The sequence below is a fragment of the Talpa europaea genome, assembly GCF_964194135.1.
Source record: "Talpa europaea genome assembly, chromosome: 13".
Taxonomy (NCBI): domain Eukaryota; kingdom Metazoa; phylum Chordata; class Mammalia; order Eulipotyphla; family Talpidae; genus Talpa; species Talpa europaea.
The window spans coordinates 19,197,316-19,218,620 of NC_140080.1; positions in this window are offsets into that span (position 1 = coordinate 19,197,316).

Genomic DNA, 21,305 nt, shown 5'->3' on the forward strand with positions numbered 1-21,305 from the left:
ATCAACTCTGCTATTCTTCCCCCAACCCTTCCCCTCCTTTTGGCAGACCTCACTGCATGACACATTGTACAATAGTTTTTAAAAATGCAAAGCTAATGCTTGCACAGCATGAAAGAGAGTAACTGTGCCAGCTCACTTGCCTTGTCCCTGAAAAAGGTTTCTATGCTGTTTCTGTCAGGATTGGGCACGAAAGAGTGACCTCCTCTAGCTCAACGGCAGAGCTAAGAAAACCCACAGAGACAAAACCTGTTTGATCTATTGAAGACAGGAAAGGTCTGTGTCTTCGGGCTGTATTTCAGCGCAAAGGTGCAAAGGCCCTTCCTAAGAGATGGGAGGAAAAGCATAATAATTGATGGTCTTGAGGCACAATATCAGGGTTAGGATGACTTGTGCCTATTACAGGATTTTTATCCCATATAGAATCTCAGAACAACCAGGGAGAAATAGGATCGTGACTGCCCTCCAGGACGAATGCCTGTGACATCTCCTGGTAATTAACATACTTTTAACTTCCCTCTGGACAATTACTGACTCATTCCTATAGAAAGACAATTGTTGATGTTGGTAAAATTGTTTTCTCAATCCTTGTAAGTAGCTAGCACAATTCCAGGAATGTACCATATGATCAATATATGTTGGCTGGATAAATGGACCCTACATTTCTTGTGAGTAAATATATTAAGACCCAATGCCCTTTCCATTGTAGTCCATAGAGGTTCAGGGCTTGCCTTCTCAGAAGATTTCACCCTGTTACGTGTTTTATCTGTACAAAGAACATTCCTTTGAGGCAGAGGGTACTGTCAAGTAGTCAAAATATCATATGATGGAAGGTTTCACTGCTCAACCATGACTTGGAAGAGCTGATGGAATAGTAAGAGGCCTACAGTCTGCTTTTATAGAACTTTTGATGAAGGAAATTTGAAGATTTGACATTAATAAGGTGAAGCTACAAAACCGGTACACATGTTCCAAGCTTCTTGAGAGGGTGGTATTTATTTCCAGTCTTCTCACTGTCTCTCAGATACCCAACAGAATGTTGTCAGTGGTACTGGATAAAGATGTTGACTTAGAAGCAGAAACCATCCTGACTGTGAGCATGAACTTGAACTCAGAAGCACGACCTAACTCAGCCTCTTCCTGTAAATCCTGTAAATGATTTGGGGCAGCTTGCTGAAACTTTTGGTATTTTTTTGTTTGGTTTTTTATTTTTATTTATTTTTATTTTTTATTTTTTTTTTTTTTTGTTTGCAGAGAAGAACTGGAGTGTAGGCCAGAGGTTTGGGGAAAGAGGGATAACAAGATTCACCAGAGACAAAGTGGGGAGCAGACCAGGAGGATGTATTGAAATACACTGCTGAGGGGAGCAGCGGATGAGACAGGAGAGGTCTGTGTGCCATGTGGGTCAGCTCCCTGCCCTGCTGGGATCGAACTCAGGTCATAGTGGTGATAGAGCTGAATCTTAACCCCTAGGCCACCAGGGAGGCCTGATGAAACTTTTGTCGTTGTTTCTTCGGTATTGATATTTTGGTGTTTCTTACTTCATTAACAAGCATTTATGGTTCACCTCATTTATTCAAGATAAGTTTTGGATGCTGGGGATGAAATGGAAATAGTGGCTATCAGATCCACTTGCTACCTTTCTCCATGTGTTCTGAGTGCTGAGATCTTTGGACTGAATCCACCTTGGGCTTCTGGTTGGGTTTAGCCAGTGGAAAGCACCAGCAGGGGCTGAGCAGGCAGGCTGCTTTCTGCTCCTCTTAACTGTGGCCTCTTCCCCCTCAGCATTGATGACAGCTCCCTGTAGTCTCATTAGCTCCAGGAACCATACCACCTCGGAGAGTTCCCCCAAACCCTGCCCACACCTTTGAAAAAGGTCTTTACCCTCAAATTGCACTTGCGTGTGCAACCTCTTTCCTGTTGGGTTGCGTGACACAGGTGAGACCCTGTCTTAGAGGTCGTTGTAAGAATGACGTGATTTAGCTAGAATGTGAGACAATCATTGACTCTTAGTCAGTATTTAATAAAGGTAATGTATTTTTTACAAAGTGTAGTGTTTGCTATGTCGATTGTGGTGGCGTTATTCTACAAATTTAAAAAGGTGAGAAGAAAACAACTATCTTCTTGCCTGTTAACCATGGAAAAAGAGAGGGCAATGACTAAGGTCATATAATACTTCACAGGCAGAACTAAAAAGCACATTCAAGATTTTTGATCCCGTTTTGTGTATGGGGCATACAGTCAAAAGGTATCCAGATGATTTAGTAAATTAAACTTCAAAGAATTTAGTATGTTAAAACTTAACCCACTGGGGAGAATTGGGTAGGCCTACCATAATAAAACCTGGTTTTGGCTACTAAAAACTAATTGGGTTCAATTGAGAACAACTCAGCATCTTCGATTGACTTATTGTATGAGCTGGAGCTAAGCATTTTCACATTTATGCCCTCTTGGTGGCTTCAAGACAGATGATGCTTAGGACTGAATTTCCAGTAGACTCTCGAGGGTAGATAACTATTTGCAATCAAAACTGAATAGGAGCTCAGCATTTAATGCTTGTGTAGGGTTTTTTTCTGGTCATACTCATTTTTTCCAACTTCTTTGTTAATGTTCTTGTGTCCCATAAAATATGTCTACTGTCATCTCATGTGTAACTTAAGTTCATTCATTAAACTTCGTCAAGAATGAAAATGAGCAGGTCCCTGAAGAAATAGCAGTCAGCTGGAAAGCACGCCATTCTGTAACTTCGCTCCATCTGATAGTGAATTTGTCCTAGTTGTTGAAATCTCAGAACATATGGGCGTATCGTCCAGTGTCTTGGAACAATTGTATAAATACTCTCTAACAAACTAGAAAGAAAGTAATTTCAGAGATGTCTCTTTTTCACAATTAAGTAGAGTCAAGGGAGAAATAGTAATTTGAAAGGCCTTTTGATAGCAGTCCAAATAAGGATTTATAGATTGTCCCTTCTGCACAGGAGCTGAGTAGGCAAAAACAAATACCCTGTTGCCAGAAAAGCTGATGCTTCTAGAAGGAATTACTGCCATTTGAACATTTGGATCTCTTTCTTTTTCTTTTCTTTAAAACCAACCCCATGTAGGGTTCCTCCCTTTTCTTTCTAATTAAAAATAAACGCCTTTTATATTTTGGATACCTAATAAATATAAACTTTCTCAACTGTCTGTCTCTCTCATCTTTGTATTATTCTTTCTGGAGAAAACATTACACCAAAGTGCCATAATAACCCCCCAGTAGTTCCTAGGGAGCACTGCTGTTACTTTGTTCCAACCCACTGCTTCTATTTCAATTTCGTGTCTTTCATTTTTTTGCCTTGAGTGAAATACAGTGACATTTTCACTGAGAGAAACTAGTGTGCTCATAGTAATTATTTCTCTAAATGTTTACACTCTTTTTGTCATGTCAGTTGTGTCAACATGAATACCAGTAATGTGGGAATAAAATTAAATCCTTAGTGATCGTACCAAAAATATCACATTTTACCCAAGAAATTTCCGTGGCTGCTTGCCAAACAGAAGTTGTCCTGGGTTCTTTAAAGCAAAGGAATTGATGGCGTTTGCAGGTGGAGGACTCTCCCTGCTTTACCCAGTCTTTCTGCATTCAAACTCTGATAGCTTTTCTTGTATAGATGCTGTCTTTTCTAATGGAGAAGAATACATTGTATAGCTATAGCAGAAGTATAGCAGGAAGGGGTTGGGGACAATGAATTCCACTGGACTGGGGAGGAAGTTGGTCTTCTTATCGATGGCTTTCCAGGAACTGACATTACATTTAAAGTTAAAGGTCAAGTATGTCTTCATCAGGTAGAAAATTTAGCATAACTTGGGAAACTATTTTGATGTGACTTCAGAGTAAGATAATTGGTATGAAGTGATGGGAGATAATGTTAAAAGGATGACTATGGAGAAAGGGCTCTCATACATGTTTTCAATGAGTGATATTAATAAATAATCCTGCATAGGTTCTGTGTCATACATTCTCAAGGCTTGTACAGTCACCTGTGTTGGTGACTTCCATATTTTTATCTCTAACCCTGGAGTAGAGGTCTTTATCTTCTGGTAACCTTCCTTTGGAGGCTTGACCAGTTCTCAGAAGATCCATGCCTCCAAAGTAAATTTGTCACCTTTGTCTCAAAATCATGGCTCTGTTTCAATTTCCTAGTTTACTGAATGGCCTCAGCTTTCTAGGAAATTATCCATTAACTCCGTTTTCTTGAAACCCTCCCCTCTCCATATCTTCCAACATCCAACCACTCAACAAGTCTGCCTTATTTAGGCAATTAACACTGTTGTCTCCTTTCTATCCCCACTTCTAGTTTGTTTATTCAGGCTGTTAGCGTTTTTTTGTTTTGATTACCACAGCAACTCTGAACCTAACTCTATCCCTTTCTCATCAGTGTACTGGTATGAAGCTGATCATTATAAAATTTCTTGTCTCAGTGATTATGCTCAGTACATCTTCAGAAGGTCCTCTCATAAACTCGCAATATAATCATTAAATTTTAACTCATGGCTAAAATTCAAATCCTTAGCATGACATCCAGGCCTTATGGTTTTGGCCCAGCCTGTCTGCCCCTCCTCATGGGTCTTGTGACTAATCCTTTTCCCTTTTCCAGACTTAGTAATGACTTGAAGCTCCAAGTAATTTCCAGTCTGTTAATCTCCTGGGAATTTTCCTGTTCTTGGTCTCAGCCTTCTTACCGGTTTGTCACCTCATTTTTCCTCACGTCTGTCTCCAGCTAAGTTGAGGTGAGGTGTTTCCACAATGGAGTAGTGATAGATTGTTGACTTTTCTCCACTAAACTTCAGATTCCTCATTGCCATGTGCCATGTCTTGTCAGCCATATTCCCAGGCAGTCTGGCACATAGTTGTAGCAAAAATAATAATGTTTACAAGGCCCTTATTATAGGCCTGGCAAGGTGATAACTTATTCACACACATTATCTCCTCTTAAGGGGAAAAACAAAGTCAAGCCATGCTTTGGAAAGGTAATGTTCACACAAAGTGAAGATTGGGCCAGAGGTCTGTTATAGGGACTCCAATCAAGGCAGTATTGGAAGGTAAGAATTTAACAGAGATCTATACTAGGGTAGAGGCAATAGAAATCAAGTGGAGTGAATTTATTGGAGTGATTCTTGGAGATACTGAATGGATAAATGATTAGATAAATTATGGATGGATGGATGGATGGATGGATGGATGGATGGATGGATGGATGGTTGGTTGGATGGATGGATGGCTTCATGGATGGATGGATACATGGAATGGAAGGATTGATATATGGATGTATGGATGTATGGATGATGGATGGATGAATGGATGCATGCATGGATGCATGGATGGATAAAGATCCCTAACTGTGTTCCTTAGAATTTACTTCCAAAACTTTATTAAACTTCTGAGTCTTATTAACTTTGGTGTGACAAGCTTATTAAGATTACAGTAGCAATTCTCTGTCACAGATACAAGAAGCAGCCTTGGTGGCAGTATTGTGTATAATTCTTAAGTTATGTATATCAGTCAAAATTGAAGCTTCGAGTGGAGTCATCAAAAGCTCAGGGTTGTCAGCAGAGTCCGAGTGTCTAGTTCGTTATAGTTCTTGCTTGGTGATTGACTAGCCGTAGGGCATGGGGCAAATCACTTCACCACTAACATCGGGGCCCTCTGTGCTGGGGTGTTTCAACAGTTAAATGAAAAGAGAAAAAAGCATGTGCCATTTGGTATACTGGGGTGCAGGGAAATCTTCTCTAGGGCCTGGGTTTCCCCCTAGGTACAGCCTCATTCCTCAGCAGCAGTGGGGACACAGCAGGTGGAACTTCCACAGATGCCTCCAACTGGCTTTCCTAATGTCCTGTAGCTATGTCCTCAAGGAGAAATTTTGTCTTGTTTTTACAGTGGTGTATACTAAAGCTCATGTCAAGTAACTTGAGGTCTATTTGGGAGCAACCTCTGTGCATGATGTGGTTTTCCCACACAGTTTCTGAAAATAAAAATGGCTGAGATGATTCAGTGTTAGTTGTGAACGATCATGGAATGTGCGTGTGTTAAAATAGGGTCCCTAGTTAATTCCTATTTAGTGGGAGTTCTCACATTCACTGTTTTGGGGGGGTGTAAAAATGGAAGATTTTATTTACATACTAATCTAGTTTGGATTTTATTTTAAGTTGCATCACTTTTTATTGTGGTGATATTGGTTTACAACACTGTACATGATTTACGGGCAGGACTCCTACCATTTCAGATGTGTTTTTGGTTTTGAATGTTGGTTAAGCAGTGCCTTTTATTATTCATCATTTTTGCTGTAAAATCAAACATATTAATAGGAAGGAACCCTTAAATATGCTGTTTTCCGAAAGCTCAGAAGATAACATTGGTCTTAGATATTTCTTTTTTTTTTTTTTAAGATTTATTTATTTATTTATACCAGCCCTGGGTACAGTCAGAAGTGTAGGAGGGTGAGAGAATTCACCAGAGCCAGAGTGGGGAGCAGAGCAGGCAGACTGACGAAATACACTGCTGAGGGGAGCAGTGGGCGCAGCAGGGGAGGTCTGTGCACCATGGGGGACCCTCGCCGGGGCTGGGGATCAAACAGGCACTGCAGAGGTTGCAGACAGCTTTGCAGCCCAGCACTCAACTGCTGCGCCACCGGGGAGGCCCATGTCCTAGATATTTCAAGGTAAAGGTATTATGTCATTAAGTAGAAGGACCTGAAAATCAAGAGATATTTGTTGGTTTCATGACTGCTTAAGCAATGATGAAATGAACGAGAAGCATCTTGCAGTACTGACCTCCTGAGATTCTTCGCACTGCTCTTTTGGCTTGGCCTTCTGTGGCCTCTTTGAGGGATACAAACTTAACACATTTGGTGTTTCCTCTTAACCCCCAGTCACTCTCTGTTGCTCTACCTGTGTCATTTTTTCTACCATATCATTTACCCTCTTAACAAAGCTTACGTGTGTTTGCTTGTTTACCGCCTGTCTCCTCTCCAGCCCCAGGTAAGGCCATCTGTGCGAGACTTTCCTTGTTCTCTAGTTCCCAAAACCAGCACAAAGTCCTGGTCCATAGCAGAAAGTTAGTAAAAAAAAAAAATTGAATAAATAAGTATATATATATACAACCCTCTATAAATGGGTTGTTTGTCATCAAGAGAATGTTTTTGTAAACATTGTTTACTGAATATAACGCAGTGCTCGGTCACTGGAAACACAAAACAAACTTGAAAAATACAAAGAAATATCAACAGAACATATAAAATCAGTCTCCAGCTCTGAGCCAACAATTTCACAAACATTTGGGTGTGTTACCCCCTTTATATATATATATTTTTATATATATATTTATATATATACACACACACCCATCTGTGTGTGTGTATATATATACATCTGTATGTGTATATATTAAATATTTGATAGCATTATGCTATATTATTATGTTATTTTGTATCCAGCATTTTTTCACTCAGTATTGTATCATCAGCATCTTTATATTTACAAAAGTTTTTATAAAGATGTCTATTAAAATGATGGAGTGAAAGTACATTTCTCCCCCACCTTCCTAACAACAACAAAAATAATGAAAAACAGAAGAAAATCCACATATAATAAAACAAGTCACTAGCAACAACCCCAGAGCACAGACCTTGAGCGACACCTTGCCAGATCTGTAATGTTTGGACAGAGGTGAGGGCAGGCGTAAGAACCTACACTTATCTCACCATTTTGGACCTTGAGAAAGACACAGTTTCTCCAAATTAAGTGCATGGCTGTGAAAGACCTCTCCAGTGTTTCCTGAATGACGTGACAGGACCGAAAGTCCTAGATGGACTGCGGGGGAAGTTGGCAGTGACCCATCCTGATGGCATTTTCATTTTCTTCTCCCTTGCCTGCCAGCTCCAGGAGCCTGCCGGAAATGAAGTGTTGGAAAGGAGGGAACCCGGGCAGCTTGCAAGGGCAGGCACACTAGAGCAAACCGCACAGGAGAGTGGACAGAAAAGAAAGACTTTGGGAAGAGCTGGCAGGCTTTTAGGACCATGCATTCCTTATTTCATACTCAGAACATTCTGAGACACCAAGTCGTATTTGGTGAAGTAAAAGGATGAAGACTTTCTCCCCAGCCTATTTGGGAGAGAGATATGGCCACGAGGGAGAAAACCCATTAAGATTAGAACTAAGAATGAAATAGCTGAGCTTGTACAAACTTTGTGTAGTTTACAGAAAGAGGTTAGCACAAAGATAGGAGCCATAAATCAAAGATTAAGCAACATGGCACAAAAGGGCATATGTTTCTGTAATTGCAAAATGAGCTTTGCAGCAAAAGGTGAACTGAGCTTTTGAGATCTCTGGAATGTCACTGTTTATTTATGAGCCAAGATAAAACTCATTTTTAGATAAATGACTAAATTGAAATACTATAATACGTACCATTCAAGCGCTGTTATGGTTAAAATATGTGACTATAAAAATGTCACGTTGTTGGTTAGGTATTTTCTGAGTTCTATCTACTCAGTTTATTGGCTCCCGCTAGGTTTTACTACTGCCTGCCTTGCATAGCCAACACACAACAGCTACTGTAAGCTAGTTCTGGTCTTTTCTACCTCATCCAGCCTTCAAGAATCTCAGGGACTCTTAAACCAGGGCTGATATGGTTGATGGTGATATTAGAGGAAGCAGAAATGTAGACATTTTGCTGGCAGAGACCATACTTACATACAGAAAAGCAGTAGACTCATCGAAATTCAACTTTATATTCATTTAAGTTACCTTTTGGCAAGAGAGAACTTGTCTTTATAGCCTTACAAAGTTTGCTTCGTTTTTTTGTCATCTATTTGTAAGCACATTCTAAAATGTATTATCCAACTCTATCTCCACTCTACCCCTGTAATTTAAATTCTAACTAGAGACTAATGAGAATTTTTTTTCAATATTTTTGGTACTACTATCAAATCTTGGATTTCTATGAGCTTTCCAATACTTAAATTGTGAGTTGCTTTTGGAGGAATTGAGTTGTCAATGTCTAGACAGGTGCGTGGCTTGATAGGGTTTTATAGTATCACAGGTGAACAGTCTCTACATTGTCCATTAGGTTCATATTTAATTTGAAGCATTACATGTTGCATACTAGTTGTTCTACCATTTCCCTTGGGTGCTCAAACCATTGTGGTGTGTCTCTGTCAAACTTAACCCAGAAAAAGCTTAATCCAGAAAGAGTAACCAGTGAAGACCGCTTCACAGCAACATTCCTTCATTTTGTGTGTCTTGCAGATTATGATTGAAATCAACTGTTAACTTAGTAAACTGCAATTTACATGTTCTCACAGTTCAGGTACAGGGGCTGAAATGTTGGGAGACAGAAAACAGGAAGTCAGAAATAATGGCGGAATGGAATATTGGCTGTTGTGGCTATGGAAGAGGTGGCGGCCACAAGAAAGAGTCGAATGGTACGGGAGACTGAGTTTTGAAGGAGAAGAGAAGTGAATCAAGACAATGAGTCAGGCAACAGAGTGAGAGGATGCCTAGGTGGCTGGCATCCTCCAAAGAGCTTATAAGAAGCACTCAAGGGAAATGGAAATAGAATGGAGAACTAATAGTAGCTAAGACTTACAAACCATGTGCAGGCACTGCCCTAAATGCTTTATGTACGTTAACTAATGTAATCTTCATGATTACTCACTAAATTAGGAATCCTTAATATTGCCACTATACAGAACCAAAAAAAATGAAGCATTGAAACTTCTAAAGTGACTTGTCCAACACACACATTTAACAAGAAACCCACCTGAGATTTGAACCAGAGACTTCAGTTCCAAGCCTGTACTCTTGATCATGATACCATTTGTCTCTTTTAGACATGGGTGAGAAAACAGTGATTTGTCAGCGTTTAATATTTGAAAGAATGCCTTGGCAGTCAGATCTTTGTCCAAGGGCAACACCTGACTTAAGTAATATTCAGGGGAGTTGGCGGAGAGATGTTGGTAAATGAGGCACACAAGTTCCTGTTGGTGGAGATCAGGTAGTAAAATTGAGGAAGGGAAATGGGGCGAATTAGAGAAAATATCTGAATACCAAATATTTAAACACTAAAACCTGTGAATTTATATTAGAGAAGTGATTTCTTTTAAAAGGTCTATAATGGAAAATGATCTTACTAGAAGACATGCTAATATTGTACAACTTTGTGGAATTTTTAGCTTAAATAATATATGAAATATTTTATCATCACCAGCATATAACTGAATAAACCACTGATAACTGGTAATTTGTGGATCATTCCTTTAATTTAGGCCTCTTGGACCAGAGTGTTGTCTATCCCATAGATATAGATTGGGTGGTTATAGTCTTAGAAAGTTATTAAATTGCAAGAGATATTATTAAATTATTGTAGATTGACTAGAAGAGATTTTTTAATGCATTTGAAAAAGTTCCTTTCCTTTTGACAAATAACAGTTGAAAGGGTAGGAGAGAGACTTTTAGGCAATGGTAAATATGTATTTTCAAGCATTTTTCCCTGTTACCTTTTTCTTGGCAGCATAAATACTGTATAATCTTACTTTAAATAAAACCCAAACATAATGTGTTAGCATTCATATTTAGTGGAATATAGTTGTTAGGAGGAAAAAAACAAGTTTTATAGAAAATTTTGAATTGAACAACTACCAAGGACCCAAAGGATTGGACACTTCTTTTACCATATAAAAAGGTTTTGTTTCTGACAATGTCAAAATAACTCCTCAGTTTGATGACCCATTCAATTCTGTGATCAAATAAGCAAAATTAGTCATTTAGCTAAATTAGTCATTTTTCCCTTTCATCTTCCTCTACCAAAAGTACCTAACTGTAAGATGTAGTATATATACATAATGGAATACTACTCAGCTGTAAAAAAAATGAAATCCTGTCATTGGCAACAATGCAGGTGAACCTAGAGGGTATTATTCTTCGTGATATAAGTTGACAGAGAAATACAAACATAAAATTTCACTCATGTGATAGATAAGAAAACAAAACAAATGAAGAGACTAAACAACAAGGAAAACAAAGTTTTAGACTGTAAGAATGAAACAGTTAACCAGAGAGAAGAGGGAGTGGGTAAATTGGGCAAAAGGATTAAACTACATGGTGATAGATGGAAACTAGAATTCTGGTTGGGAACGTCAGGTAGTATATACTGATGTTGATTTAAAAGACGGTATACCTGAGGGCCTCCCCTGGTGGCGCAGGTGGTTGAGCTCCGTGCTGTGAGGCAGTCTGCAGCCTCTGCAGCACCGGTTCTATCCCAGCCAGCCAACGAGGGTCCCAAATGGTGCGTCAGACCTCTCCTGTCTCGCCCGCTGCTCCCCTCAGCAGTGTATTTCATCAGTCTGCTTGTTCTGTTCCCCGCTCTGTCTCTGGTGGATCCTCTCACCCTCCTGTGCATCTGGCCTGTACCCCGGTTCTTGTATAAATAATCTTTAAAAAAAAAAAGGTGGTATACCTGAAAACAATATTATGATATGAACCATCATTACTTCCCTAAAAAATACCCATGATGGTTGCCAAGAAGGCAGGCACAGCAGCATGTATTTGCCTTTGGCAGAGGCTTCTCTGGACTCTTAACTGTTCTATTTCAGACTGAGTGGGAAACAGACTCAGTGCAGGAAATTTGTTAGAAAGTGCACCAGTGGGAGAAAGAAAGGAAGCAGGAATGGACAGAAAATGAGCTCTGAGGCAGCCTCACCAAAGTGACCTGGGTCAGCTCACAGCAAGGCAGGCTCTGCAGCATGGACCTAGTTGGGGGAAGGCAGCCTGGCCTGTATAACTCCGTGTTCGCTGGGCCCTGGACAAAGGTGGCCCCTGGAACATGGTGCTCTAGCCAGGGCAGTTCTCAGAATAGTGGAAGTGGAGGACTTTCAGACACAGCTGCCTGCAGCTGAAATTCACTAGAATTCTAGTTGAAAGTAGATCTGGGTAGCACACAACAGTACACTCTAGAAACTCACTACAATATTTGAAATTTGAAGAAGGAAATGGAGATTATCAAAAATAGTATATACAGGGCCTCCCTGGTGGCGCAGGGGTTAAAGACACAGTGCTACCAAGCTATCGCCTGCCACTGCAGCACGAGTTCGAGCCCCAGCCAGGGAGCTGACCCACATGGCGCAGCCAACCTCTCCTGTGTTGCCTGCTGCTCCCCTCAGCAGTGTATTTCAGTAGATCTGCCTGTTCTGCTCCCCGCTCTTTCTGGTGAATCCTCTCACCACTCTGCACCTCTGGTCTATACCCCAGTTCTTGTATGCATAAATAAATCCTTAAAAAATAGTATATACATTTTATTGTGGACACTTGTTATATATAATCTTAAGACAAAAGTCTTATTTTACCAAGAAAATTCACTTAAAGTGAATTTTGCTATCCAAATAAGGCCTATTTGCATAAAAAAGTGGAAGATGTCATAAGTTTTTTTTAATTTATTTATTTATTTATTTATTTTTATATTTATTTATTTATTTTTAATAGAGGCATGCTTTATTTATTTGTTTGCTGGTTTGTTTGTTTGTTTTCTTTATACATGCCCTGGGTACAGTCAGAAGCGCGGGAGGGTGAGAGAATTCACCAGAGCCAGAGCAGGGAACAGAACAGGCAGACTGACGAAGGAATACACTGCTGAGGGGAGCAGCGGGCGGCAGGAGAGGTCTGCGCGCCATGTGGGACCCTCCTCAGGTGGCCGGGGAGCAGCCGGGGATTGAACCAGTGCCGCAGAGGCCGCGGGCAGCTTCGCAACCCAGCGCTCAACCGCTGCGCCACCGGGGAGGCCCAGTCATAAGTTTTTTTACAAGCTGGTTACCAAAACAAAATGTGTGTGTGTGCTCAGGAGTGTGTGTGTGTCTGTGTGTGTGTGTTTAAATGACCCTACATCATAATCATTTTGCTTATGAAGAGGACCTGAAACCAGTAGAAAGAAAGCATTTCAGTGGCTCCCAAGAAAATTAGAAGTATATTTTTAAGTGAATATATTGAAGATGTTGAAATGAATTTGATATTCCTCTAAATCAGACTGACTTCCTACAGGTGTCTGATTTGATCAGAATGCTGAGCGATGTGTGCTTCCATGGGGTTCTGTGGGCTGCGAGAATATGGTTGACTGACTGAGCCCCCCAGATGAGTCACCTTACAAATGACACATTTCCAGACCTCTGTGACGGTAGCTTCCTCTTGTTTGGTTTTGAGAGCACAAATGAAGTAGACAGGATTCTCTTATTTATTCTAGTAGGGTACTGCTTGTGTCAGATAATTGAGGAGGACTTTAAGACATTTTTCATATTTTCATAGAGTATTTCATCTTCTGTAGTAACCAAGAGCAATAAGGACAGTCATTGTAATATTTTCAGTTGCACATATTCTTTGACATAATGAAGTAAATAACGACCTTGGTCTGAATTTTTTTTATCTTTCCTCAAGCAACTATTACTGCATTCATGTCTTTGTTTCCAACTCAACTCTTAATTTAATAGAGGATTTCAAGAACAGTGGGATAGAGCAGATATTTCTGCATGATTAATGCAGTGTCCTATATATATTGTATAACTCTCCATTATAAATTATTTGGGACTTTAGTATTAAAAACAGATGGTAATATGTTTGCTTTTTGAAATGCAGAAAGAAGGACATTGGTGTATAAAACAGAGATTTTAATGATCAGCTTAAAAACATACACTCACAATTTATCACTATTAATCTAACATCTATAACCTGGATTATCATTATATGCATTCAGTCAAGACTGACTAAGAGTTTATTATTTCTTATTGTTCTGGGCATTAAAATTGTCACAGAACGACAGTAACACCATCTGCTATCAATGTATACATACATTGCTATGCTGATACTGATGGTTGAAAAAGGTATGAATGAGCAGCAAATTAAAGATGCCTTTGAGTTCTCTTTTTCTATAGTGAAGTCAGAAATCAAGTACTAATGTAATATCTGGAGAATTCATGTATACTCTACAATGATTTAATAAAGACTTTCAGCTCTCAACATTACTTTACATTCCCATGGTATTTGCAGCAGATTTTGTGTTATTTGAGTGTGTTGGTCCAAGTCTTCAAGGGAATGCTCATTGTTAAAATCTTTTATGAGCTAAACACTAAAGTGTTTAGCCTCATGCCTCTGTTTCTAGGCCCAGGATACCACTAAAGTCATAGGTGTAGAGAGCCAGGAAGGTGCTTGAGCCCTGGGAGGGGGGCTTGGGTATGATGCCTCCAGAAGTGGTGGAAACCTACCAATTGTACCGTGTAGGCCTGGTCTGGAGGAGTCAGCTGGATTTGCCATCATTTGGAAAGGTAGTGCTGGTTTCTCCTCATCTGATTTTCACGGTAAGATAAAAATTTGGATGTTTTTTGTAAAATGCCTTATTTTTAGAACACTTGAGTGGGCCAAATCAATCCCTTTTGTGGGCTACATGGGGCCCAAAGACCTCTGATATTCACATTCTCATCCAAGTCAATGGGAAACAGAGTCCTGGTTTGTCTTCCATTCTGTATACATGGGATGCCAATTAGTTTGAGCAGGAAAATATCTTAGCAGTAAATACTATCTTAGCAGAATCACAAAGACAGAATCAAAATCAGCTTTGGATGGGTTCAGATTTTCTTTTTCAAGTTTTAAAAATACAGTGAGCCTCCAGTGTTCTCATTTAAGCCATGCCTGTGTACTTTTTAGTGAAAAAACAAAAAAAGGGGGGGGGTGTTGGAATCCTGTTTCCTTTGGAATATTGTTTTTTATTATTGATTGGTCTGAACTTGAATACCGAATCTCCTCTCTCCCATTTATATCTCAGAATGACATTTCCTGTCTTGATTCAAGCTTTTATCTGATCATCTATCTGTCCAATGTCTTTGATATGTTTTTATAACATTTTTAACAGAAAATGTAATTGCTATTTATGAAACGCAAGCTGGTCCGCTCTGAAGGGTCTCTTGTGATTTCTCAAGTTGTTTTCATGTTCGACTGATACTGGCTTCTAGAACAGAAGTCTGGGAACTAGCAGTGAATATTAGTCCACTGAATATAGGTTTCTTTCCTTTCCAAGTCAGTCTTCAGGGCCAGAGAGAAAAGATGAATAAGAATGGAAAAAAGATGCGTGTAGCTGAGCTGGAGGTTAATTATATTAATTTCAGACTCAACCCAGCTTGAAGACAATATAATAATCTATAAAAAATGGAATGCCATCAAGGAGCCAAATTACTATTACTTTTTTCTTTTTTGGAGCACAATATGTTATAGTAATCAGGAGCTCATAAATTGCCTTTACAAGCAGTTTAGAAAAAGACACTGAATGAAGCTCGCTACGAATTGGAAACTTCGGGGAGATACTTTTCCCTTTTGCACCTGAGGTATTTTTTCCATGTATCGAGTTTCATTTTGGTCCTCAGTGGAGGATGTGGGAATTCTGCTGTGCCTCTCCACCACGTAATGGATGAAGAGTATGAACATACAATTGAGTTATTTTATTTATTTATTTTTTTAAAGATTTATGTATGTATGTATTTATTTATTTATACAAGCACTGGGTACAGTCAGAAGCACCGGAGGGTGAGAGGATTCACCAGAGCCAGAGCGGGGAACAGAACAGGCAAACTGATGAAATACACTGCTGAGGGGAGCAGCGGTCGTGGCAGAACAGGTCTGTGCACCATGTGGGACCCTCGCCGGTGGCCGGGGATTGAACCAGCGCTGCAGAGGCTGCGGGCAGCTTCACAGTCCAGCACTTAACTGCTGCACCACCAGGGGAGGTCCCAATTGAGTTATTTTAAATATGGAGAGGCCAAGTGTAAAAATACTCTGTACTTATTATATTTTTTTTATTGTATATGTGAACACAGAGCCACCATGTTTCCCCTTCACTTAAACAGAGTTTCCTGGTAAGAATTAAGTGGGTGATTAGAATGAAAACAAGTGGAAGGGGTGGTAAGGAAGCTTTCCAAAATAAACCTTTTTTGTGCCTTACCAAGAAAGCTTTGGTGACTTTCCTTCACCAGGAAATACTAAGAATCATCAGGAAGAGACCAGTGTGCACTGATGACACCTTGAAGCAAAGGAATGTTTTTCAGAGTATTTACTGCAGCAGTAAAAATAATGTAGAAAGTTCATCTTAAAGTAGTCAGCCTCTGGGCCTCCCCTGGTGGTGCAGCAGAGCCTGGGCTGCGAAACTGCCCACAGCCTCTGCAGCGCCAGTTTGATCCCTGACCGCCAGGCGAGGGGCCCACATGGTGCACAGACCTCTCCTGCTGCCCGCTGCTCCCCTCAGCAGTGTACTTCATCAGTCTGCCTGTTCTGCTCCCCGCTCTGGCTCTGGTGAATTCTCTCACCCTCTTGCGCTTCTGACTGTACCCAGTGCTTGTATAAATAAATAAATCTTAAAAAAAAAAAAGTAGTCAGCTTTATTAAATTGTGTATCGTAGTCTCAATAGGTACTGTTACTTTGCCCTGCAAACATAGTCACTTCAGTGACCTCTTTTGTGAAAATATGTGAGCACATTTAATTATTTAAAAGAAGCACATGATCCTGCAATTACATGGAAATTTTAAAGTAGATTTCACTACCTCGTCACCTGTGTCTAGACAAATTTATTAGGCACTTGCTGAGGGTGAGGTATATGTTTATTAAGCTGATTTTCAAGCTGCTTACATGCGAGTTTTCATAAATTAGCTTTAGTACCTTAGAATTTACACTTAAGCAGTGATTAGACATTCATAAATTGAATCAAGTGTTCACGGACTAAGAGGGAAGAAAATGTTGCTTGTTTTTCTTTTCTGCAGTAACGTGGATGGAGCTAGAAGGAATTATGCTCAGTGGAATAAGCCAGAAGGAAAAAGAAAAATATCGGATGGTTTCACTTATAGCAAGAATATAGGGGAACCTATATTATAGGAACCTGTAAAAAAATAATAACAGTACAAAACACAACAAAGCAAAAACGGACAATTATAAATCAGAGACATCCTACATGGGGCAGGAGGGAGAGGGATCAGAGGGAGGGAGGGAGGATCACAGGGGACTGAGGTGATGGTGCACGGGTGCCTTGAGGAAGGAAACTCTATGGGGACTACACCTGAGGGGGTGGGGGGAAGCAAATATTGTTTAAAAATGAACAATGATGTAAAAAATTTAAAAATTTATATAAAAAATATATAAACCCAAATATGAAAAAAAAAGAAAAATTTTTAATGTACTATGGGCTCACCACCCCTGCCCATCCTTTTACCCCCAAGAGCCTGCTTTACCATAAGGAAGGACTTACTTAAAGTTCGACTCCCTTTAGTGCCAGCAATGTCTACTTTATATCTTGCCTAACCAATAAGGATAATCAGCATCTTGTCTCTCTTAAAATTGACAGGTAGAATTTTTTTTTAAGATTTATTTATTTATGGATACAAGAGCTGGGGTGTAGGCCAGAGGTGAAGGAGGTCCGCAGGTGAGAGGATTCACCAGAGACAGAGTGGGGAGCAGAACAGGCAGATCTACTGAAATACACTGCAGAGGGGAGCAGAGGGTGAGACAGGAGAGGTCTTTTGCACCATGTGGGTAGCCCCCTGGCCAGAGATTGAACTCCTACTGCAGTGGCTACAGATAGCTTCATAGTGCTGAGACTTAACCCCTTGAGCCACCAGGGAGGACCCAGGAAATACTTTAATGTGTTGAAAGACAAGTATACAGAGCTTACAGGTTGAGCAGTTTCAATTCGGTGGTCTCAGGAAAGGTTTTGAAACTTAAGTTGTTTTCTGTTGTTAGGGTAATGCATTGTATTCTGTTAAATGAATCGGTGACATTAGTATTTTCTAGCTAAAACTTAAAAATCTGAGCTACCGTTACCAAAAGGAACAATATAATTCCCAGTTTGGTAAGCCTATCTACTGCTTAGGATATTAAAAAGGGAAGGCATACAAAAACTTGGATTTAGCCTTTTAGAAATTAATGCAGTCCCAGGCTTTAAATGATGTCTGCCTCAATTCAGACAAATGTAATGAACCTTGTTTTATGCTTTTATTTGGGAATTGGTAAGATTGCCCATACCTCTTATCACTGTTTAAAATGGTTTAATTGCTATATGTGAATAATAGCAAAAATTAAAACAAGCTGCAGTTCACATAACAGATAATTTTCACAGTGTTGTGTAAAAGAGAGCAGAAATAAAAGCATGAGTACGTTATGATAAATAGAAACATAAATAAACGAAACTGTTGAAAACCCTCAGTCCCTCCTCAGAAGAGCTTCTGTCTCTTGGGATTCGGTAGGAAACTACATTGTCTCTGGGCAGGCTCCGCCATTTGAAATCCACCCCTGATATCTTAGAAATGCTGAATAACAGGAGATACTTGGGGTGTGGTGGGTGTAACCAGCACTTAACAACAATACCCCATCCTGAATTTAGCTGCTTCCAAAATGCTTTATCGCTCATAAATTTGCTTCTTGATTATGTCATAGAACCAAAAGTTAAAGGATTGTAAAGTGAACTTTAAGACAGTGTCTCTAGTAAGCTTAGATAACATAAGCTTTTTGTCTTCAAATCATCACTCTAGGAGAGTGGAACTAACATTTCCGTGGATGGTGAACTTGGGGTGTTTTGGATTTTAGCTGTTTACCCATCAGCTGCCTGTACTCACACTGAGCAGGCTCTCGATTGCCAGCCATCAATAGGAATACACCCAAAGTTCAAGGGTTTTCTTGGTTTCTTCTTTCCTCCTGTTCTCATTGGTGGTTGATCCACTACTGACTTAGGTGAAAGATTGATAGAGATGGTTGGTGTCTTGAGGGACAGAAGAACAGAACCAGCTCTGCTCTGATGCGCCCAGTGGGAATTACTGTCCCCTGCAGCCAGGTCCTCTGGTGACACCCATGCGGGGGACAACTGAAGGCTTCCTGAAAACAAAGATCTGGCATCTACCTTCTGTGAATCAGATCGTTGGATATGGATTGAACGCTAAAGAAAAGGCAGGATTATTTCAATTCACATGCAATTACATCACTAAGAATGTCACTTTTGAATCCTTAAGGAACACCCTGTGAGGTGCAGGGACTCCCCAACATCCTGTCATTGAATCCTCATGACAGTGTTGAAGGGACTTGGATGACACTTATCTCCAATTTACAGATGTAGCACGTGAAGTGAGGCTTGTAGGATGGGTAAGAAACTTGCCTGTGGTTATTCTCCAGGTAAGTTGTAGGAAAAGGACTCAACCCCCACTCCAGAGTCCATGCCCTGACCACAGCCTGTGTCCTCCCAGATCCATGCACCAGAAGGTACGATGCATCCCCCAATGTCAGCTCCCCTTTTTGTCTCACTGGTTTTCGTGGTGACAGTTTGATGAGCAGGTGTTGAATGTTTTTCCAGTGGCAGAATGTTTAAGATACATTATTCTTCGAGATGATGCATAAGGGATTTTTGCAACTGACATGCGAAAGTCTTTCTCCAGTTGCCTTCAGTGTGGCAACTTGTTTCTTCCTTGCTTTTAAACTTGTGATTACACTTGTATTGGAAGAGATGCCATAGCAGATGACATCTTAAAATAGTTTTAGCACATATGTTCATGAGTTAAAATTATAGAAGTCCTTCATACCGACCAGATTTTCCAGTGACACAGTGAAAACTGGACGTTTTAATATTCAAACCTACTTAGAGGCTTAGCTCTCAAACTAAATCAACCAGTATTATTTTCTGCTTACTTCTTGGTTGTGCATGGCTAACTATTTATGTATGGGGCAAAATTCTTTCTGGTCAAGTGGTTTTCTAGTGCTTTCTCTTCACCTCACTGCTCTCCCTGTAATCACTGCTGTCTGAAATCTTCCAAGTACAAACATCTCACTAACAGTGGGAACCCATCTAAAAATTCATTAATTTGAATGTGAAACTGTTGAAATTAGTTCACAATTTAATAACAGTTTGTAGGAAAAATAGTATGACTTATATTAAGCAGTTACTTTAAAGTAAATAAAATGAAGTATCAGTAATGATATCTTGCTTTAGGGAAGCTCTAAGAATAGTTTGTTAATAAATTCTACATATCCATTCTTATTTCATTTTATTTTTTAATTGAGGTAACTTTGATTTGCAACACTGGATATGATTTAGGGATGTAAGTTCACACCCTCTCAGATGTCTTATCAAGCCACACCCACCACCAAAGTACCCAAAGTCCTCACCACAGACCACTGGGCCACTTCCCCTGTCACTCCTCCTGCCCACCTCCCTCCCCTGTGGTGTCCTCAGCTCTGCAGTCAGATTTCTAGGGTTTGTTTGGCTCAATTTCGTCTGTTGCTTTGTTTTGTTTCTACGAGGGGAATCATCTGGTATTTATCTTTCCTTTTTCTGTCTTATTTTGTTTAACATGATCCCCTGTAGCTCCATGCATGTTGTTGCAAATGGCAAGAGTTCATCTTACCACTGAGTAGTATTTTGTGTGTGTATCTATTTATATGTATGTATGTGTATATATACACACACACCCCACATCATCTTAATCCACTCCTCTGTCATCGGGCGCTCTGGTAGTTTCTGTAACTTGGCTATTATAAATGATGCAGCAATGAACACAGGAGGGCCTATAGCCCTTCAAATTACTGGTTTTGTTTTCTCTGGATAGATACTTAATTTGGAATTCCTGGATCAACTGGTAGATCTATTTTTAATCTTTTGAGAAACCTCCACACTATTTTCCGTAGGGCCTGGACCAGTTTTCCATGCCCTCACCAATACTTGTTTCTGGTCTTTTCTGTGTGACCTGTTCTCAGAGGAGTGAGGTGGTCTTTCATTGTGGCTTTGCTTTCTGCATAGATATTCTTAAAGGATGCTCCATTGTTGCTTATTTTCTCTTAAGTAGTTATTGAAGGTTCTGGAGAGACCAGGCATGTCTCATCCCCTCTGGTAGGGATTCCTCACCTCAGTCTTAACCAACACTTTCAAGGAAGTCATTGTGTTGTCGGGGGCTGTCTCTGTGCACTGACGGATATTTTAGCAGCATATCTGAGCTGTATCCATGGGATGTGAGTAGCAAGTACATTCTGATTGTGACAATGAGAAATGTCCTCCATTGCCCAGAATCCCCTTGGGGCAAAACCACCCCAAGTTGTGAACCATTGCTCTGTGGTTCTCCAGACAAGAAACCATAATTACAGAGGGATCCAAATGTCAGCTCTGTCAATGGCCAAGCTAAAGTGGAGATTGTGGCTAAGACGAAGGCCAAGATGGATCCTTTTTTCTTTTCTTTTTGAATACCTCTGCTCAAATGTCAGCCCACCGGGCCTTCTGTAAC